The following is a 10,512-nucleotide window of genomic DNA, read 5'->3' on the forward strand; positions in this document are numbered from 1 at the left end:
CTCTCTCTCTCTCTCTCTCTCTCTCTCTCTCTCTCTCTCTCTCTCTCGTAGTGAATTCACTTTTATTACTGCACAGTTCTCTATTACATGAATAAACCACAGCATATCCATCCTCTCTACTAATGTTGGACATTTGGGTAGCCTCCAATTGGGGTGATTACCAAAGGTGCTACTGAGGGTAATTTTATACCTGTGCTTAGGTGCCCATTGACTGTGTACCTAGAAAGGCAATAGCACAGGTATGGGTGCATCCATGTCCAATCATAGTAAATACTGCTAAATGATTCCTATGTGACTCTGCCAACTTACACTACCATTGGTGGTGAGTGAGAGTGCCCCTGGCCGGTCTTCCTCCCAGGAGTCACTGTTTTCTTTTCTTTCATTTTAGACATATAAATGTGCTATTAGGCACATCATTGTGGTTCCAATTTTCTTTCCCCCAGTAATAGAAGGGGACTAATAGAAGGGGATATAGTGATGAATGATAAGGTTAAAGAGTTTTTCTTTTCTGTTTCTGTTTTGTGGTCTGCCTTTTGACCATATGGGTATATTTTGAAATGTCTATTCTTGACCATTTCCTCATTTATATACATTAAGGTTTTGTTTTTGCCAGTCCTGGGGCCTGAACTCAGGGCCTCAGCACTGTCCTTGACCTTTTTCCTCAAGGCTAGCACTCTGCCACTTGAGCCACAGCACCATTTCTGGCTTTTTTTCTATGTATGTGGCACCAAGGAATTGATCCCAGGTCTTCATGCATGCTAGGCAAGCACTCTACCACTAGGCCAAACTCCCACATCATCTAGCATCCTCTTGCATTTCTAGAACAATCTAACTTATTCTCAGAATAATAACTTTAGTATGATGTATTTTTCTTTTTATATATTTCGGGAATTGGTTGGAGAATATTTTGTTTAGGATACTTGCATCTGTGACTCATGGTTGGGTTTGAGCATCCCGAGTACGCTATGAGTTGAGAATTTCTATCTCTCCTCTCTCCCATGGAAGTTAGCTCTAAATCTAAACCTTTATCCTACTTATTTGCCCAGCCCTCCTCTTTCCATCTTGTTCTTTGTTTAGTTGCTTGTGTCTCAAACCTTGGAGTCTTTTCATCAGTCCTGTCAGTTGTGTCTTCGAAACATATCTCAAGTCTAATTCATCCTTTCACTTCATTATGTCATAACAAGAGTACCTGCAATCAACCTATAGCTGCTCTCCCAACTTCTCCGCCCTCCTCCCTGTAATTTATGCACATAGAAAAGTAGCCATATTACTATGCAGGATTCTGAATGTTTTCACCATTAAGAAAAAAACTGAATTTGTATAAGGGGTTTCATTGCTCTCTAGGTCAGAATCTCTTCCTGTTATACTTAGAAAAAACTCAAATTCTAGGGCCAGGAGTTTGGCCTAGTGCTAGAATGCTTGCCTAGCATGCACGAAGCTCCGGGTTTGATTCCTTGGTATCACATACACAGAAAAAACCAGAAGTGGTGCTGCTGTGGCTCAAGTGGTAGAGCTCTAGCCTTGAAGCCTTGACAAAGCCCAAGAGCAGTGCTCAGGTCCTGAGTTCAAGCCCCAAGACTGGCAAAAAAAAAAAACACTCAAATTCTTACCGTAGATTAGTCAGAACTGGTTTTAAGTATAGACTTACAGTCCACTAAAAAATTTATGAGCCAGCATGGGGTACAGGTTGCAATACAGTGATTCAGCCGACTGTCACCACCAGGCTCTGTCATCCAAAGGAAGAAGCAGCTTTGTGGTTCTGTATGCTAGCTTTTACTGCTGCCCCGGAAGTAGCCAAAGTCTCACAAGGCTCACAGTGCATTTGGCACTAATCTCCAGGACCTCACTAGCAATCCGCTTTGGACTTTGTTAATTAAAGGAGTGGAAAGTGTGAAGAGGCAAATGGAATGCCTGACCAGTCCTCCTTTTTAACCACTTCTGAATACAGCCCGACCTGCTTGTCCCTCTGGCCACACTACCTTCTGCTCTCCTCACTTAGCACATGCTAGCCACAATGGCCTGCTTGACATTCAACAGGAATGCCAGCTCCTTTTTGTACCAGGACCACTGTAGTTGCTTTTGGTCTGGGGTACCTTTTACTTAGAACTTACTTAGTGCTTTCTTATATGTACTCAGTTCAAACACTACCAACCTAGCTAAGAATGCCTGTATTACTATCTCTCTGCCCTCTTGCCCTATCAGACATTCACAGCCCAACTCTTCTGGGCCTTCCTATTCCAAATATGTTCTTGTCTAATTATGGACGTGACCTAAAGAGCTCTGTGCGTGCGTGCGTGCGTGAGTGCATGCGTGTGTGAGTGCGTGCGTGTGTGTGTGTGTGTGTGTGTGTGTGTGTGTATGTGTGATGCACACACGCACTTGCACACATGCATGTCAACATCAGGGCTTGAACTCTGGGCCTCTCTCTATCTTTCATTCAGCTTTTTACCATTTGAGCCATATCTCCAGTTCCAGCTTTTTGCTGATTAATTGGAAATAAGAGTCTCTGAGATTTGTCTGTTCAGATTGGCTTTGAACCACAATCCTCTGCATTTTTGATGCCCTGGTCTGCTTCAACTTCCCCACAGATCTTAACAACTGTTACCGGTTTCCCTCCCAGTGGTCTCCTCCCCCTCAGAATTTACCTGGAGATCATGGGACATTTCACTTTTGATTCACTTCTATGACGTGAGCCTTCCCCAAAGTGTCCTCTTCCACACCGCACACCTTGGTTGCCAATTGTCATGTGATTTTCTTCAGTACAGTTGGGGAAGCCCAGACACTCAGTATGCAAATCAGATTCACCCAGTCTGGTAACAGAATCTTTATTCCCGGCCCTGGAGCTCCAGGCGCCCTCTATCCTCATCCCCTGAACTCCTACTCATTTCTCAATGTGAAAACAAAAGTTCCGTCTGTCTGACACTCTCCCCACCCTCTACTTTCACCCCTATCAGCACTGGATAGCTCCCTGCAGAAAGCTGGGAGTCTTAGGACCCCACCGCACCCCCCTCCTCCAGAGTTTATCCCTCTGAAGCTTCTTCTCTAGACACCATAGCACTGGGAGAAATTTTATCCATTGCTATGGTGCCAGCACTTCCCACAATCCCATGTTTGGCATTGAGTTGGTCGTTGTTAGCGGTCTAATCAACCCAGACACTATATGATTGACACATTTCTTTCAGTGTTAGCACTTGGAATTTTAGATTTCTAGTTTCCACTTTCCCTTTTGCCTCTCTTCCTCACTGAAGCCAGGACTCTTCCTCTCACTCTGGTCACTGACAGAGGAGGTTCATCTACGTGGTTTCTCCAGACCCTACCCAGTTGCTGCTCAGCGCCAATCTTCCCACCCATCTTCTTCCCACAGACATAGTTTGGCCTCTAACATCACCTTAAAGTGTCTAAAACAAAAGCCTTAGTTAACTATCCTTCCTTCCCATTCCCTGGAACTTCTCTTTTTCCCTGAGTTTAGTTTCTTATAACCTCATCTCACTTCTATCCTCCATGTGACTCCTGTATTAATTTAACATCTGTCTTTTCTTCAACACACACACACACACACACACACACACCATATATATATATACATATATATATATGTATGTGTGTAGCACTCTCACATGTGTTACTTCACTTCACCCTATAAACCCCACTTCAATGCACCTGAAAAATACGAGGTTTTCAGTCATAGGTCATCAGGCCCAGACAGAAAAGTACCTTTTGGGGAGGTGGGGTGGGTGGAAGCAGATATTATAGCTGCCAAGAGTTTGGGAGATCCCAGCAGCCAGGAAGCCGGGCTCTTCTTTTCCCTTAGGTGTCAGCATTCATTACTCCCTTTGTTGCTTTTCTCTGAATCTAACACATACTCAAATCATTGTTGCAATTACTAACTTAGAACAGTGATCTCAGCTCTCACTGGGAGACAGAACAAGATAACTATAAGAGTCGATCATGGCTGAGGTTGGTTGATGTATGTGTCATTGGGGATTCATTACACTATCTTTCTAATTTGGATCTTTGAAATTTTCCATAATAAAGAAGATCAAAACAGAGCCAGGAGTGTGGCCTAGTGATAGAGTGCTTGCCTAGCATGCTCGAAGCCTTGGGTTCGATTCCTCGGTACCACATAAACAGAAAAAAAACAGAGGTGGTGTTGTAGGTCAAGTTCTAGCCTTGAGAAAGCCCAAGAACAGTGCCCAGATCCTGAGTTGAAGCCCCAGGACTGGCGAACAAAAAAGATCAAACCAGAAATATAAGATACCTATTTCATATAATTAAGTGCATACATGGATGTATGTGTTTACATATTTGAATGCTCGATTTGAATAATCACACTAGTTAAGATCGAATTCTTGAAGATTCTGGGTTTGGAATGTGCATGTGTAAAAGTCTGTGACCAGAAGCGCTGCCATCTCTAACAGTGTCTGCCAAACCAAATTAAGAATAGAAAGATGGGATGAAAAAATAGGCTTTGAATTAGGATGTCCTAACAGTAGAGAAATTGTTAAGAATACAAACTGCAGGCTGGGGGCCAGTGGCTCAAGCTTGTAATCCTGGGTACCCAGGAGGCTGAGATCTGAGGATCACCATTCAAAGTCAGCCCGGGTAGGAAAGTCCATAAGAGTCTTTTTGTCCAATTAACCACCAAAAAGCTGTCAGTGGAGCTGTGGCTCAAGTAGTAGAGCACTAGCCTTGAGCATAAAATCTCAGGGACAGCACCAGGCCCTGAGTTCAAACCCCAAGAGCAGAACACACAATACTCCTTAGTCCAACTGCCTGGATTCAACTTGGCTCTGCCACTTGGATTCGTATCTGTAACAGGTAACTTAACTGCCCTGTACCTCAGCTCAAGCATGCATATGCAAAACAAACTCCCCAGCAACTACAAAGCCAAACCTATCTCACCATGAGGTGATGAAAGAATAGCGACTCAATGAATCTGTGTCTACACCTGTGTCCTTACCTAGAGAGTGTGGCACATAATAAGCACACAATATATTAGAGTTGTGATAAAGAGGATTGCCATCCTCTCAGTATCTGGCTCATAGGTTTGTTGACTGACTAAACAAACACTGTGTTTCTATGACTGTTAATCTCCCAGGCTTACCCAATTGTCAGTAATCCAGCTAGAAACCATGGCAGCAGGCAGATTCTGCTGACCCTGGGGCTGACAGTGAAAGGGAATCATCTCTGAATGTACCCTCAATGTTGGACTTTAAGTCTCCACCAGGAGACTAGCGAAAAGGACATCTGTAAGCCAGTCTCATCCCAGCCCTGCAAAGTGAGGAGTCCATCTGTTGGGCCCTCCCTCCAGGGATATTGACCCAGACCTCCTTTCACCTTTCAACCCAGTGTCACTGTCCAAAACAATGATCTGTCTGCTGGCTTAGGCCCAAGCTAGAATCCAGTTTTAGGCTAGCAGCCAGAGACAGCAAAGGAGAAGAGTCAACAAGGAAAGTGTTCTTCCAGATAAACATGGTTCCTTGTTTATCTTCAAATGGTTATTAAAGCTTATCGTTACATGTCACAAAGCATCCGTCATTTAAGTTCATGAGAAGTACAGTGAAGATTTGGATGTGCAATGTAAAAGGCAGGCAGGCAGGGTGTGTTTTTTCATTCCTGGCTGGTTAATTTGGGGCGAAGTCCCTTGGCCTTTCTGGGCCTCTGTTCCTCCCCTGACACTCTGGGGATGGATATCTACTATATGTTTGTCTTAAAGAAATTGCAGTGAATTAATTCAGTCAGGGCTACAAATTTCTTTGGAGAAAGAGTAAGAGAAAATTGAAGGAGAAAAAAAATCACAATGATAAAGCTACAGAAGTTTCTGAATTCTAGGTTCTTCTAAGAATCTCACGTGAATCCAGTGAAAATTATGTAGCAAGAGAATACATTTAATGTGTTTCTAGCCAAGCACCAGCAACTGATGCCTGTAAATCCTAACTACTCAGGAGGCTGAAATATGAGGATTGTATTTTAAAACCAGCCCAGGCAGAAAAGCCCATAAGACTCTTATCCTCAGTTAACCACCAGAAAACCTGAAGTGGTGTTGGGGTTCAAAGTGGCACAGCACTAGCCTTAAGCAGAAGGACTCAGGGACAGCATCCAGGCCCTGAGTTCTAGCCCCACACCTGACCAAAAAAAAAAAAAAAGGTTTAGAGTCACTTTAAGAGACCTCCCCACCCCTGTCCTCTGCATCTTACAGTGGGAGATACACCAGCATGAGCGCCAGGTCCTGAACTAAAGGGCAATCTGAATAAATGACAAGGTGTTCTGAGTTCAAGCCACACAACTGACAAAAATAAAGAAAGAAAAAGAAAAAAGTAAGGGGGGGAAACCAAGATGGGTGGGGGGGTGGGGGGGAGGGTAATGGGTACCAAGACATGTGAAAGGGTATCAATGTATGTGAATTAATGCACTTTCTATCTGGCAAATATCATGTAACCCTTTTATTAATTACAATAAAAATTTAAAAAAAAGAAAAAAGTAAGTAAAGTGGTTCTAGAAGTAATTTCCTGACATAGGTAAACAGAATGGACTGGGGGAGGGGGAGATGAAGGGAAAATGTAGCAGATATCAACCAAACCCCACACTTTTACAGAGGAAACAGACAGGACAGAGCCAACATCAATCAAATACACTGGAAGAAAATGACAGCCAGTGTTGGAGTGTAAATCAGATATTAAGGGAGAAACAGGATTTTTTTTTTAAGTACTATGATGTTCTGAGTCAAAAGTGATTCAGACTTCCAGCCTGGATGACTGTTAAGGAAGGAGGGCTTTCATCATAAACAAGGACAAAATTAGGGGAAGATATCTATTTGCTATTGGGTAGATTGAGTTTGGACTTCTGTGGATGAAGCAAAAAGTTATAGCTTCGGGGAGGAATGGTAAACATTGAGAGTCAGAGAGAATTTCTTAGTGCCATGAAAGGACTGTGTGCAGCAGTGTTCTCAGAACTCCCAGACTCTCCTCACAGAGGAAGAAGTCTCTCTGGTGTAGAAGGTGCTGTCAGGGTCACTTCAAGCCTGGACTGTGCCCAGAATGAGGCCAGCGTGTTTGAGGCTGGGGAGCAGTATGTCACTTTTAGAATGTCATTCTTAGGAACCATTAATAAGGAGAGTCAAAGCTGGGTGAGAATTCAGTAGTTAGGGAAAACTTGTTTCAATATAATAAATATCTTTTATGTACAACCATAACTTTCTCTGATAGAGTTTAACATTTAAATGTTCCAAGTAGTTCTGGCTGTCACCTATAATCCTAGCCCTTCAGAAGGCTGAGATTTGAGGATTTGGGTGCCAAACCAGTTCAGACAAAAAAAAAAAAAAAGAAAAGAAATCCTGAGAGTCTTATTTCCAGTATTGCTCAAGTGGTAAAACACCAGTCTTGAAGGATAAAGCTAAACAGGACCACAGACCCCTGAGTTCAAACCCCCAGTACCAGCACACACACACACACACACACACACACACACACACACACACACACTTTGCAGAAGTGAGATCTATCTGGTCCAGCTGAAGTCAAGTGTCCACTGTTGGTAGCCAGTTGCAGCTGAGACAGGCCCATAATGTACACTTCAGGCTATATATCTCAAGTAAAGTTCAGTGGCCAGAGAAAGAATAACCCCAGAGCTCAAAAGCTCTCTCAAAGTATCTAGAGCCCTACTATGACCTTCTGACTTGAAGAATATGATTTTTAGACAATAGAATTCATCAAGGAATTCCAAGGAGAATGTCTTAGATTTTAATGAGTGTTATGCTCCAGATTGTGTTCAGAGTGACACTTGAAAAATTCTACCCCTATTGTTCTCTTGATACAGAGCCTTGGGGTCCAATAGTAAAGATAAGAAATTTTATATGCAAGCTGGGCTTTAGTAGCTCACATCTTCAACCCTAGTTACTCAGGAAGCTGAGGCCCAAAGCCAGCCCAGGCAGAAAAGTCCAAGAAATCCCATATTCAATTAACACACAAAATGCTTACCTGGAGGCATGGTTCAAGTAACAGAGGACAAGTTGTCGAAAAGCAAGTGTAGCAAGAAACAGAGACTCTGAATTCAAGCTCTAATACCAGCAGGAAGGAAGGAAAGAAGGAAGAAGTCAACTAGTCATTTTCTAGCAAATATTTGAGAAAGGCTACATATACTGAGTATCAAGGTTAGAGCAATAGACAAGGCAAGGCCCTGAGTTTTCATGGAGAGACTGCAGTCAAGGCATAGTCTGGGAGTCTGGGAGTCACTGGCAGAGAACTCCATTGGGCACATGGAAACCACCACGGAGAGTTGTGGGCCCCTCGACTTTTCTCTGACTCCACCCATGAGGGTATCCTCTCTTCATTCCTGTCCTGCTCCTAGTCTGCGCCTCCCTGTGATGGAGCAGGTGGTCTTGCTCTTCAGAAATGAGCACAAGTCCCTGCAGCTGGCAATCACTCTTCTGTCCCTCTGCTCCAGCTGCTGGGGGCAGAGCTTCCCAAAACACTTCAAGGGATGGGTTCCTTCCCACGTATCCCTCGTAGGCTCCTGTGGGGGCCAGACCCCCACAGCCTTCAGTGCAAAAAGGCCTGAGGAGCCGGATTTATCATTTGCCTGAAAATTACACCACAATACCACCCCCAGTGTTCCATAAGCAACACTTGCACACTCTCAAATGTCCTACAAGCCTTAGCTCATAGTTTTCAACCCTCTTCCTTAGCTACTAGAACTTTCTCTAGGTTCACAGTCAACTGCACTACCTGACTTTGCTGGAATGCCTATTAGAAAGCAGTGAGAAAGACTCAGTGGCTGCCAGGCTGGTTTCCTGAGTATGTGCAATCACTTTTTTTTGGCAGTCCTCGGCCTTGAACTCAGGGCCTGGGCACTGTCCTTGGGCTTTCTCAAGGCTAGAGTTTTACCAATCGAGCCACAGCACCATTTCTGTTTTGTTTTGTTTTTGTTTTTGTTTTCTGTGTATGTGGTACCGAGGAATTGAACCCGGGTCTTAGTGCATGTTAGACACACATTCTACCACTAGGCCAAACTCCCAGCCCTAACTTTTTAAAATAAAGACTTCAGCAGGATGCCAGCGGCTCATGCCTGTAATCCTAGCTACTCAGGAGACTGAGATCTGAGGATCACAGTTTGAAGCCAGTCCAGGCAGGAAAGGTCCCTGAGACTGTTCAATTAGGCAGCAGAAAAGGTGGAGGCAAAGCTGCGGCTCGAGTGTAGAGCATGAGTCTTGCACTGAACACAGGGACAACACCCAGGCCCTGAGTTTAAGCCTCAGGACCCGCACATTAAAAAAAAAAAAAAAGAGCCCATAGCTTGACGTGGTGGCTCATGCCTAGCTACTACTCAGGAGGCTGAGAAATGAGGATTGCAGTTCAAAGCCAGCCCAGGCACTTAAGTCTTACAGACTTTAATGCCCAAGAACTAAAGAATGTGAGACTCTTATCTGCAGTTAACCCCCAGAAAACCGGAAGTGGCACTGAGGCTCAAGGTGTAGGGGTTAGCCTTGAGCCAAAGAGCTCAGGGACAGCATCGAGGCCGTGAGTTCAAGTCCCACGACTAACAAAAAAAAAGCCCATAATTTCTGAAAATTATATATAGACAAGTTCTGGGAGGAGGTGGGCATCCCTTGTAGGCCTTTGGAGAGACTTATTTGATCAAGGTTTTGAATGTCTTGATTCTGTCCCTCATCAGATTATTGGTTTATCACCTGCTCTTGAAACCAGAAAGTTATTTGGATTCCTAGTTCCTTCACTTCCTAGTTTTGTGATCAATGTTCCTCAGCCTCTGTTTCTTCTCTTCTTCCTTTTTCTTTCCTTTCCTTATTCATTCATTTATTTCTTTCTTGCTCCAGTACTGGAGCTTGAACTTACACTGCCACTAGTCCCAAGAATCTGCATTATTCCTTGTTATTTCTCCTACAAAGGATGGCTGTAGTCTTGTTTAATTAAATTGTCCTCAAATTATCCAGTTTGACCTCATCATGTGTTTTGCTCTGACCTTGGCGGCATATGGTTGACACTTTTACCAGCCAGCAGTGTGTTCTGAGTATCCCTCTATTCTTTGTGGATACTACCTAAAATGAGAAGACTGCTGTGATGCAGAAAAAAAACAACAACACAGAGTCAGACCCTAGTAAAGACTGATAGGTATTAGGAAGTGGAATTATACATCGTGGGGGAAGTTCAAGTAAAGACGCACAGCCTGGAAGATGTTGCGCCCTGAGATTTTACCCAATAAGGTGAGTTTACTCAGTGGTAGGAAATCAAGGTACTCCTTTGTGTGGGAAGGCACATGCCTGGGTATTTGATTTGCCCTTTCTTCTCAATCTCTCTTCTTTGTCTTTCCCATTTGATTCCCTGGCCCTTCTCAGTTTAACTTTGATGTGGGACGTGGGCAAGCAGTGTTGGTGAAGGCGAGAGCTATTATATCAGTGCAGGTTGGCATCTGGGGGTTTAAGGATATAGTCTCATAGCCCGGGGCATTTCCCATTGGCTATGTGCTAAGAGAATAACATGTACTAGCCCAAAGAAAACC

This window comes from Megascapheus bottae, chromosome 1, assembly GCF_031878675.1.
Source record: "Megascapheus bottae isolate mThoBot1 chromosome 1, mThoBot2.hap1, whole genome shotgun sequence".
In the NCBI taxonomy this organism is placed as follows: domain Eukaryota; kingdom Metazoa; phylum Chordata; class Mammalia; order Rodentia; family Geomyidae; genus Megascapheus; species Megascapheus bottae.